The following is a 12,666-nucleotide window of genomic DNA, read 5'->3' as shown; positions in this document are numbered from 1 at the left end:
GCAGGACTTGGCAGAGAGACTGTCCCAGGAGGAAGACAGGGGTGAGGATGCTGAAGGAGTTCAGCTGGGGAAGGAGAATGATGTGTTCATTTGCAGACTCCACTCCTACCATGGGAATGCACAGGCCTTCAGAGGAAGTGTATCAGTCAGCTCCAGCCACTATAACAAATACCACGGGCAATGTGGCTTAAACAACAGGAATTTATCATCTCATAGTTCCGGATGGGGCCCAGAAGTCTGAGATTAAGGTGCAGGCAGGGATGATTCCCCCTGAGGCCTCACTCCTTGGCTTATAGACAGTCATCTTCCCCCGTGTCCTCACATCATTTTCCCTCTGTGCATATCTGTGTCCAAATTACCCCCTTTTATAAGGACACCAGTCATAATGGATTAGGGCCCACCCAAGCGACCTCATTTTAACTCAGTTATCTCTTTAAAAGCTCTACTCCAAATAAAGTCACATTCTGAAGTACTGGGGGTTAGGACTTCAGAATATGAATTTAGGGGGACACAGTTCAGCCCATAACAGGAAGTTGGACATTTTGCCAGGTGACTACAGTGCAGGGGAGTAACAGCTTTCTCACAGTAAAGAAACATTACCCCTGGTGTTTAGCAAAGGTAAGAACAACTCCCTGTGGAGGTAGAGGGAGATTCCCAGGGTGCAGGACCACTGAGCTGGACTGGAGTGCGTGACCCGGCCCGTGAGGAAGAGGGCTCCACCCTGCAGCGTAGAGGGCTCTTGAATGGAAGGGGTCTGGGAGATGGCGTGGGAACAGACAGCGGAGGCCCAAGGCCAGGCTGTGAGCTGGGGTTCAGGCTGGCAGTCCTCAGACCTCTGCTCCTAGAGTTGACTCCTAGCACCTTCCTCACCTGCCCTCATGGCCCTGCTCTCCCCTGTCTGAAGGGGCCCAACTCACTGCCCACCTTCCTAGCTCCCAGCCCCACCTGACCCTTCTCCCTTCTGTCCAAGGACCCAAGTCATCCTCCCCCAAGTTGTTCACACACCTCCAGGAGTTGGAGCCTCATTTCTCCTTTTCTACTTAGCTGACTCAGAACTTAGCAACCTGGCAATAAGCCTTGAAGCAATGTTCTCATTCTCCCTGCCCATCTGCCTGACACACAGTCCTTGTGCAGCCAGAAGGATCCCAGATGAACACCTGTATGGCAATTAAAAAAAACTGGACAACTTAGAAGAAATGGACAAGTTTCTAGAAACAAACTGTCCACCAAAACTGAACCAAGGACATATAGATCATTTGAACAGACTGATCACTAGAAGTGAAATAGAATCAACAATAAAACACCTCCCTGCAAACAAAAGTCCAGGACCAGATGGCTTCACTGGGGAATTTTAACAAACATACCAAGAAGAGCTCATACCAATCCTTCCCAAACTCTTCCAAAAGGTTGAAAAGGAGGGAATGCTTCCAAGCTCATTCTGTGAAGCCACCATCACCCTGATACCAAAGCCAGACCAAGACACTACCTAAAAAGAAAGCTATAGGCCAATATCGTTGATGTACATAGATGCAGAAATCCTCAATGAAAAATTAGCAAACAGAATCCAACAACACACAAAGAAGGTCATACACCATGATCAAGTTGGGTGCATCCCCGGGACACAAGGATAGTTCAAAATACACGAATGAATCAATGTGAACACCACAGAGAAAGGACAAAAATCACATGAGCATCTCAATAGGTGCAGAAAAGCCATTTGATAAAATTGAACACCCACTTATGATTAAAAAACTAACCAAAGTGGGTATAGAGGGAACATATCTCAACATAATGAAAGCTATTCATGACAAACCTACTGCCAGCATAACACTCCATGGTGAAAAGCTGAACGCCTTCCTGCTAACATCTGGAAGAAGACAAGGATGCCCACTCTCACCACTTCTATTCAATATAGTATTGCAAGTCCTGGCCACAGCAATTAGACAAATAAATAAATAAATAAATAAATAAATAAATAAATAAATAAATAAAAGAGAGAGAGAGAAAGAAAGCAATGAAAGGATGAAAGGGATCCAAATTGGAAGAGATGGGTAAAATTGTCATTATATGCAGATGACATGATACTATATAGAGAAAACCCTCAAGGCTCCACACAAAAACTACTAGAGCTGATGAAAGAATTCAGCAAAGTAGCAGGATACAAGCGTAACATACAGAAATCAGTGATGTTTCTTTACACTAACAATGAAATATCAGAAAAGGAAAGTAAAGAAACAATCCCTTTTAAAATTGCATTCAAAAAAAAATTTAGCAATAAATCTGACCAAGGAAGTGAAAGACATATGTGGAGAAGTACAAAACACTGACTAAGGAAATTAAATATGACTTAAAGAAATGGAACAGTATCCCATGTTCTTAGATTGGAAGGATTAATATTGTTAAGATGGCCATACTACACAAAGCAATCTACAGTTTTAATGCCATTCATATTAAATTACCCAGGACACTTTTCACAGAACTAGAATAATTTATCCTAAAATTTAAATGGAATCACAAAAGACCCAGAATTGCCAAAGCAATACTGAAGAAAAAGAACGAAGCTGTAGGAATAACTCCCAGACTTCAGACAATACTATAGAGCTACAGTCATCAAAACAGCATGGTATTGGTACAAAACTAGACATATGGATCAGTGGAACAGAAGAGAGAGCCCAGAAATAAATCCACAAATTTTTGGTCAATTAATCTTTGACAAATGAGTCAAATACATACAGTGGCGTAAAGACAGTCTCTTCAGCAAATGGTGTTGGGAAAACTGGACAGCTGTATGCACATCAATGAAGTTAGAACACTCCCCCATGCCATACACAAATATAAACTCAAAATAGCTTAAAGACTTAAACATAAGACAGGACACTATGAACCTCTTAGAAGAAAACATAGGCAAAACATTCTCTGACACAAATCTCAGCAATGTTCTCCTTGGGCAGTCTACCCAGGCAATAGAAAAACAAAGCAAAAATAAACAAATGGGACCTGATTAAACTTATAAGCTTTCACAAGGCAAAGGAAACCATAAGCAAAACAAAAAGACAACCTGCAGAATGGGAGAAAATATTTGCAAAACATGAGACTGACAAGGGCCTAATCTCCAGAATATATAAACAGCTCATATAACTTAGTAAGAAAAAAACAAACAACCCAATACAAAAATGGGCAGAAGACCTAAACAAGCAAGTCTCCAATGAACATATACAAATAGCCAATAGGCACATGAAAAAAATGCTCAACATCATTAATTATTAGAGAAAAGCAAATCAAAACTACAATGAGATATCACCTCACACTAGTCAGAAGGGCTGTTATTCAGGAGTACACATAGGATAAGTCCTGGAGAGGCTGCGGAGAAAAGGGAACCCTCCTATGCTGTTGGTGGAATGTCATTTGGTGTAGCTGTTATAGAAAACAGTATGGAGATTCCTCAAAAGACTAAAAATAGACTTTCCTTATGATCCAGAAATCATTGGGGCATATATCCAGAGGGAACCTTAATTCTAAAAGATACATTCACCTCAATGTTCATAGCAGCACTATTTACAATAGTCATGACATGGAAACAACCAAAGTGTCCATTGACAGATGACTGGATAAAGAAGAGGTGGTATGTTTATACAATGGAATACTACTCAGCCATAAAAAGTGATAAAATAATGCCATTTGCAGCAAGAGGGATGGACCTGGAGAATGTCATTATAAGAGAAATAAGCCAGAAAGAGAAAAATACCATATGATATCACTTATATGTGGAATCTTAAAAAAAAAAAAAAAGACAAATGAAGTTATTTGCAAAACAGAAACAGACTCTCAGACATAGAGAACAAACGTGGTTATCATGGGGGAGGTGGGGTGGGAAGGGATTAATTGGGAACTAGAGATTTGCAGATACTAACTGATACATATAGAATAGATAAACAACAATTTCATGCTGTATCTGGCAGGGAACTATATCTGATACATTGCAGTAACTTATGATGAAAAAGAATATGAAAACAAATATATGTATGTTCATATATGACTGAAGCATTGTGCTGTGCACCAGAAATTGACACAACATTGTGAACTGACTATCCTTCAATAATATGTGTGTGTGTGTATGTATGTATGTATATACATATACACAAACAATAAAAGAAGATCCCAGGAGGCCTCAGTGCACTCATTCCAGCCCTTAGAAACCATGATAATGTGGCAAAGTCCCCATTTAGCACATATCCAGTATGGACCAGATGACATTCAAACAATTCAGTGCAGATTCCTTCCAGTCCTGGCATTGCCCAGGTGTCCTGGACCCTCACTGGCAGGTGGGCACAAATGGACGCACATGCACATTGACACCGGGATCTCACCGGCTTGAGCAGGAATGTGCACAGGAACCCCCTTCCCAAGATAATCTTGGGAGGCCTCAAGAAAGTGGTTTCCCAGTGTCCACACCCATCTAGGCATTGCCAGCAGTCCTATCTCTGGCCATCTGACTAGTTGGAGCTCTACCACTGAGGTACCACTATGACTAGCTATGTGCCCACCACCAGCATCTGTCCTTAAGAGCTCAGTGTCTCTGGAAGGGGGAAGACAAACATTCTCTCCCTTGGTGGTAAACTCAGTTATAGGGGTCTCAGGCTGGGTTGTTCAGGCCCTGGATGTCAGTGAATTACTGAGATGACATTTGTTCACCCACGCTCTCCACTGGATCGGGGGAGCTCAGGCAGTTCAGCCGCAGTAGTAGCTATTCCACTGGCCCTAAACTCCTATTCTGCACCCAACCACAGCAGACCTGGGCTGGCTGTGCACTGGGGGCCTGGCCTTCATATACCCTATTCCTGAAGTTAGGTGATTCTCTGCCCATCCTGTATGCTCTAGCCTCTAACCAAGGGATCCCAATATATATCTTATCTGCAAAACACACTGACCAAACTTCAGCTCCAGCCCAGTCAGTTTCCCCATTGCCTGGAACCAACTTAGTGCTTAGTATTATTATCCTGGTTTAGTCTTTTTTTTGTTTTTGTTTTTTTTTTTAAGATAAACTGAAGCCTAGTAGGTTTTAAGTAGCTTTTCAGAGGTGACATAGGTAGGAAGCAGTGGAACAGGAATTCAAAACTTGATCTCTCTTGAGAGAACTTGAACGTCTTTGTCCTTCTCACTCCTGCATGTTGTACCCAGATGCCTGTTACCCTGTCTGACTTCCCCTCTTCACCTGGGGAAGGCTTACTCTAACCTGTCCCAAGAGCAAACCCCAGATGCCCACTACTGAACAGAGAGACTAAGGTAGGGGTGGAGGGAAAGGACTAAGCAGGGGACAGAAGGAGCCAGTGAGCCTGGGAGTGGGGCCTGGACTGTCACTGAAGTCACTGGTGGGTAGAGAGACTTGAAAGGTCTGTCTTCAGGGACTCGCTGCCCTCCCAAATGGTGCCCTGGCATGAGCTGCTGGTGCTCATTGCCAAAGTCAAACACAGACAAGCTACGGAGGGGAGAAGAAACTAACAAAAATCATAAGCTTCCAGTTTCTAGTCTAGGGTGCGAGGAGCTTGGAAGTCATCCCTCCCATCCTCAAAACAAGAAAAGATGAACAGACCGAAAAGAAACAACTCTTCCTAGACCCATCAGAGGACTGAGGTCACAGGGCAAACCACCGCCCTGAGAATTGGAGAAGCAGGCAGACGCTTTATACAGTATGATCAGAGAAGCCCAGGCCCAGTGTGGGCAGGGGCTGGAACCAGCACTGTGACACGCAGGCCCCAGGTCCAGCTTCTCCACGGGATGAGCACTCCAGATGAGGGAAGCACCAGCCTCTCTCCTGCTGGTCAGGGCTGGCACAAGCTGTGGTCGCCGCTGTAATGCTCAGCCGACCCATGGCTGAGTCAATGGGCAGCACTTACCAGCCTTGACAGCTGTGAGCCTCGGCCCATGGTCCGTGCCCATGAAGTCTTGAGGAAGGCCAGCCTTCCTCCTGCAGGGAGGCAATCTTGAATAAGTAAACCTTGCCCTCTCACTACTTCAAGAATAAAAACCCAGCCATGACAATCTCAGGTATATAGCTATGAGAAATGAAAACATATTTCCGCACAAAAACTTGTATACAAATGTTCACAGCAGAACCTTATGATATAATACATAATTGTGAGAACAGTGGGAAATAAAGTATATTTTCATTTTTGCTTGTATCTGAAACATTGGAAATATCATATAAGAAACGAATTAGTTATCTAATGATGGTAGGGGAACTAAGGTGTCGTAAGGGTGGAAGTGAAACTTCTCAATGCACAGCGTTTTGTTATTTTACCTTTAAATTGTGAATGTGTTCTAAACTTGAAACAAATTTTTAGAAACCATAGGAATTATAGTCACCAACTAGACTTGAAATATTGTAAACATGAACAATGTTTTTAAAATATATGTAACAATTCAAAATATGAGTTGGGAAGAACAGTGGTAGAAGAGAATCTGTAAATTTTCAAAACAGACTCAATAGATAATGACTAAATTGGAAACACAGAGTTTAGAAAACACATAATGTCTTTAATTTATTTCACAACCTCTTAATGCATTTCATAATTTCATTTATTTACTTATTTATCTGTTTGTTTGTTTATTTATTTATCACTAACTCTTCTTGTACCTTATAGAGATCTTTTATGCAAAAATATTTCCCATGACAAAGGTATATTTATTTGAAATGTGGTAATTCCTCCAGTTTTGTTTTAGTTTTTTTCTTCTATGAAGTTCAAGTAGAATTACAATGAACAATTTTGGCTTTAAAAAAACTTATATACAAATGTTCTCAGCAGAATTAATCCTAATAGGAAAAAAGACTACAAAAAATTAAGGAATGGCATGGCCCAGCAAATTGCTTATGAAACACACCTTGAACAACAAAGTGAGGAGGAATTGCAGAAGAGAAGTTTTCCTGATCCAGTTACAGACTGTAAGCCCCCACATCCTGCCCAGGAATTCCAAACAGCACGTCTTTTCCTTTCACATTTTGGATTTTTGTCCTTGGAAGCTTTGAAGGAACCTGCAAATAGTCGTCTACCTCCTCACCTTATTGCACTTGATTCTACGATACCTGAATTTTTTTGATGACATTGGATATCTGGATCTCTTTCCATGTCATCCCTTTGACACAGTTTTTATTTTCTATATGAAGCCAGGTCAGAAAACAAACCAGGAAATTTTAAAGAATATGGAGTCTTCCAGAAATGTTCTGCCACATTTCCTAGAATTTTTGCTTTCCCTTGGCTGGTCAGTAGATGCGGGCAGACACCCTGGTTGGACTGGTCATGTTTCTACCAGTTGGTCTATTAACAGTTGTGACGATGGTGAAGGATCTGAACAAGATGAAGTGATCTCCTCTGAAGACGTTGGGGATAGCTTTTTCAATGGACAGAAGAAGGTGCTGTATTATGGTGATGCCCTTACAAAAATAGCTTTTGTGGTTCCTTCTCCAGTGGAGTCATTAACTGATTCATTGGAAAGTAACATCTCAGACTAAGACAGTGATTCAAATATGGATCTTATGCCAGGAATTCTGAAACAGCCATCCCTAACACTTGAGCTTTTCCCAAATCATAATTCCTCACAGAGGCTCAGTCTCAGTTCCAGAATGAAGAGGCTGCCTCAGGGTCGCCCTGTGCCTCCCCTTGGACGTGAGACAAGAGTTTCTGTAGTCTGGGTGGAAAGCTATGATGATACAGAAAACTTTCCCCTCTCAGACCTGATGACAGAAATCAGTACTGGCGTGGAAACTACTGCAAATGGTAGCACTTCTCTGGATCTACTACTGTTGAAAAAGAAGTTCCTGTCATCTTCATCCACCCTTTAAACACTGGATTATTCTGGATAAAAATTCAAGGAGCCACTGGAAAATTTAGCATGGCATCCCTCTTGTGGATGGCATGATTGTCAGTAGGCGAGCACTCGGTTTTCTGGTGATGCAGACTGTAATTAACATTTGTAGAAGAAAGAGACTGGAGAGTGACTCCTACAGTCCACCACTTGTCTGCCGAAAACAGAAAATCACCGACATTGTCAACAAGTACCGGAACAAGCATTTGGAGCCAGAGTTTTATACTTCACTTTTTCAGGAGGTTGGACTCAAGAACTGTAGTTCTTAGACCACTGTCTGTCTAGGACTACTGTACTCTAGTTTGGGGCTATAAGATCAAAGTAAAACAATTTGATAGGTGATCACTGTAAAAATAAAACAAATCACTAGCCCCCCCTCCAAAAACAGATTCTGATAGGCAAAAATGCTACAAATCTATGGGGACACCAGACCCGCCCCCGGGGCCACGAGAGCCAATCCGCGCGCACGCTTCCAGGCCCCGCCCCGGCGCCCTCCTCCGCCCCGCCCCGCCCCTCCCTCTGCCCCCCCGAAGGTCAGCTTGTCAGGCAGTCAGGCGGCAGGCTGTCGGAGCAGCTGGCGGTTCTGCGGTTCTGCGGTTCTGCGGTTCTCCCGGGCGGCGCCGGCCCTTCTCCCCCGAGCCAGCTGCAGCGGCAGCAGCGGCGGCAGCGCAGTCCCTTCGGGAGGCGCGGGGCTGGCCGAGCGGCGGCCGCGGAGCTTCTTGTTCAACGCGGCGGCGGCAGCGGCGCGGCCCCGAGATGGTCCGCGGGCATGTGTTCGACGTGGGCGGCGCTCCAGCAAGCTGCTACACCGGCGAGGGCTCCCCCGGCGTGGTGTGGTGAGTGTCCGCGCCCCGCGTGCCGCCAGCGCCCGCCCTCGCGGCCCCCCGTCCGGCCTCGGCGGGCGCAGCTGCGGCGTCGGCCCCCGGACCCGCGACCCCAACCCCGAGCCCGGCCCCGACCCCAGCAGGGCTGCCCCGCCGTCCGCGCACTGGGGGTCTCGGGCGGGGCCGGGCGGCTCGCGCTGGGGCGATGCTCGCGGCACTTCCCGGGCCGGCCGTCGCTGGGCGCGGGGAGTGGGGGATTGGGAAGTCGGGGAGGTGGAGGCCGGGACCCGGACACTCAGGGACCCCCAGAACGGTAACAGGGCCCCAATCCCCGGGCGCTCCCCTCGCGGCCTTCCCTTGACGTCGGACTCTGAAGTTGCGAAGTCCTTCAGATACTCGCGGCGGGGCCGTGGTCTGGAAAGCGGTCGGCAGCGGCGTGTGTGCACAGCCCCGAAATCATCATCTCGTTTGCCCCCGTCGCCTGCGTTTTCCGCTGCCGGCTTTGCTTCAGCCCCTTCTGTGCTGCCAGGGCTGCTCTCCTGCGCAGCCTTTCTAAGCATGAGCGGCACCAGTGTTGGTGTGAAATGTTTCAATCTTGAAGTTTTAAAGTGGACTTTGGTACTGTTCCCGTTTCAGGAAGGTTGAGTTGGTATTCCTGTCATGATTTCTTAAGGGGTCATTTGGAGTTGGGCCTAATTTGACTTTTTTCCCCTTGTGCCCCGCGTGAGCTCCAGTACTAGCATAAGGGCACTCAGACGCTTTAGCACCGTGACTGTGGACTTTTCCAGTTACTGCTTTAGTGCTTAGTATGTATGCAGCCTTGATGGAGTTCTTGCAGAACCGCATGCAGGCTCCCTTGTCTGGCTTCAGATCCCTCAGAAAAGTTCATGGAATGCGGGGAGGGTGTTTTTTTTTTTTTTTTTTTTTTTTTTTTTTTTTTACTAGAACCAGCTACCTGTGGTATTTTGTGCTGATGGAGACTTCTGGAGCTGATATTTTTTAAAGCTTAATGTTTCTCGAAAGACTTAACGATTTTAAGGAAGATTTTTTTTTTCATTTTCTGAACCTTTTCATTAGGAATTTGCCTTTTCTGTGCAAAGTCCTTTCCTAATCGTTCCATAGAGGATATAAAGAGTGGAGTTTGAATTGAGCCCTTTACCAGTGGGTGTGGTTTTGATATGAAGACAGGTGCAAGTGACAGTCTAAGCTGTGGAATCCAATCCTGGAAAAGGAATTAGGTGGCAAATTGTGGAGGACTCTGTAGGCAGAACAGAGTTCAATTTTATATTTGTGCAATGGAGAAGCATCAGAGTATTTGAAAAGAGGCAGGCACACGATCAGTTTTGAGATATTTGGAGAATCTAGATAAACACTGGTGGAAATGAGAAAACTGAGGTGAAGAATCAGACTGTGTGACCTTCTAGAGGTGAAGTGATGTAGTGGCATGGGAAATGGAGATGTTAGAGTCAGTAAGGGGCTATCAGAGGAGTGGTGGACTTTTCATCATGGAAGGTATGGGATGAAGCAAAGGATGATGAGGTCTTACAGGGTAAGAGGCTGAAGAGGTGGGATTTGGATTTGGGAGAGATCCTGAGACAGGACGTGGTTGTGTGGTATGAGGAAGGTTGTTAATTCCAAGGCTTCTAGCTTGGGGGCATGGTGGAAGGAATACTGTAGGCAGAGGAGGTTTGTTAAGGAGAAATACTGCATTCTGGTTTGGACTCGTTAAGTTTATGATGCTAGTTTATGAGGCCCTTTAGGCTATATCTAGAAGCATCCTGAAAATGAAAGGGATATAGCATCTAGATGAAAATTTGTGTAAGTGGTAGTCTCGTGTGGATGAACACAGATTCTTATTTGAGGTCATTGGTTAGGTGAAATTGCATGCATATATTCTGTGTGTTTATCTTTTTAGTAAATAATCCATAGCATTTAGTAGATTTTCAAAGCATTCATTATCCCAGAGAGTTTAAGAACCAGGGAGACAGAACAGAAAGAGCAAAGAAGGAACCGTGACAAGCAAGTAGTTTTAAGAGGTGGGCAAAGAAGAGGAAGCTGAGGACTGGTGTGATGTATAAGACTCAGGAGAAAAGGAAAAAAAAATGGTATGAGAGAAGCTGAAGCTGTATGCTTCATGACCTAATTAAGGTAAGTATGTTGGATAAATTCAGCTTGAAATGTTTTCTGACTGTGACTGAGAAGTCGTGGGGTCATCTCCATAGAGATCTTAATTGAAGCCTTGAGAGGGCACAAGATGAGAAAAAATGTGTGAGCTGAGCCGAAGGAATGCCTGACTTCAGGTGTCCATGATGGGCAAGCTAGAGGAGGAGGTGTGGTCAGAGACCAGAGACCCGGGAGTCCACATTGTCAGCGGAGCCGGGGGACATAGTGGTCACTAGGGATCTGTACTGAGAACTGTAGAGAGCACAGCGCAGCTGGAGGACAAGCTGTTGGATTTGTTGACTTTCAGCTCTCCTAAAAACATAGTTTTAACCAAAATTTCGTTGTACTCACATTCCTGGTAGAGTATCCAGTCCTGTTAAGGTGTCTGTGATTGCGGCAGGCTAGTCAGAACTGCCATTTAGTGCACACTTCCTCTTTTTTTTTTTTTTTTAAGCATGTCAATTAGTCCTCTTACCCACACTGCAGGGATGTTTCCTTTCACTAAGTGGAAATTTGAGACACAGCGAGGTTACTTCATTTGCCCACAGATACCAAGCTAGGAAGTGGTAGAGCATCTCTGTCTGGTTCCTGAGTGATACTCAACCAAAGATCAGAGTTTAGAAAATACATGCTTTCAATAGTAGAAAATATCTATTGTCTGCTTTCTGTGTGATTTGCTTTGTTAGCCTTTTACAAGAACCTTTCATGCAGGGTCATTCACTTAGAATTCATTGAGCGCCAGTTCCCTGCGAGGACTCAAGGGGCGCCTGCCCTTCAGTAGCTCCTGCTACAGACAGTGGGGTGCAGTTGGGTGGGAGCACAGAAGGCCCGTGGGGAGTGCTTTGGGGACAAAAGGCTGGGCTGGTGTGGGGCTGCCTGTGTCTGGCTTCGCAAACCTTGGCGCTGGGTGTGGATGTATGACTGGGAGTTTGCCTTAAGAAGTGCACTCCAGGTAGAGGAGAATGCACATGACAAGGCACGGAGGTCTGAGCGCGGCACATCCGGTCAGGGAAACCAAGAGTTGTCTGGGAAGGGAGGGTGTGGGTGGGCACCTTGGGGAGAGGGCTGGAGGGGAGGCAGCTGGGATGGGCCGGGCTGAGTTCTGAAGGACTTTGTTTTCTAAGCAGCTGGGACTTGACCTGGTAGGTGAAGGTCATTGAAGGATGCCTTTTTTCTGCTGGTTCCTCATCAAATTTTGTGTTTCCCTCATCTCTCTTTGACTTCCTACCTACCGTGCTTGTTCTCTCTTCTTTCTGTTTATTTAAGGGCACACAGTGGGTGTGATTTTTTTCCCTATCTCCAGGGGCATTTTAAAATGTATGTGGGTTTTGTTTTGCTTTTTGCTGTTACATTGATTGGAGGTGTTATTGGCCTTCGGTGTGTATGTGGTGGAGGTGGACGTGCCAAATGACCCGCATGCAGTGCGCATGCCACACAGTCAGTCCCTGCACCCGAGGAGCATCCTGTTAAGATGCCAGTGGTGTTTCCCTCCAGCCCATTCTCAAGAAAGTCTGGGCCCTGGGCTGGTCCTGCCTCCTTCTGAGTTTCATCTCCTCCATGACCTTGTCCTTATTACTCTCGGCTCTAGCACTCTCCCCACCCCTCCCTGGAACTTTGCTGGGTTTTGGTACCACCTGTTTGGAAGGCAGGACCAGCAGTAGTATAAATCCTTTACAGACGCTCCAGACCAGATTCCTAGTTGTGCTGGCTTAACAGTTAATGTAACTTTTTAATAAAGAAGCCTCTTGTTTGGTTTTTGGAGCTCAAAGATTTGAGGAGACCATCTTACATGAGCAACAGAAAATCCAGAGTCTCTGAA

General features: G+C 45.3%; 1 pseudogene; it reads left to right on the top strand.

The window, feature by feature from the left end:
• The first annotated feature begins 7,442 nt into the window (after positions 1–7,442).
• LOC105095643 (ral GTPase-activating protein subunit beta-like) lies at positions 7,443–8,227 on the top strand (annotated as a pseudogene).
• Positions 8,228–12,666: the final 4,439 nt, after the last annotated feature.

The sequence above is a fragment of the Camelus dromedarius genome, chromosome 1 (assembly GCF_036321535.1).
Source record: "Camelus dromedarius isolate mCamDro1 chromosome 1, mCamDro1.pat, whole genome shotgun sequence".
Classification (NCBI taxonomy): Eukaryota; Metazoa; Chordata; class Mammalia; order Artiodactyla; family Camelidae; genus Camelus; species Camelus dromedarius.
The sequence above is the reverse complement of the archived record's forward strand: the minus strand, read 5'-3'. Positions and strand labels throughout refer to the sequence as shown.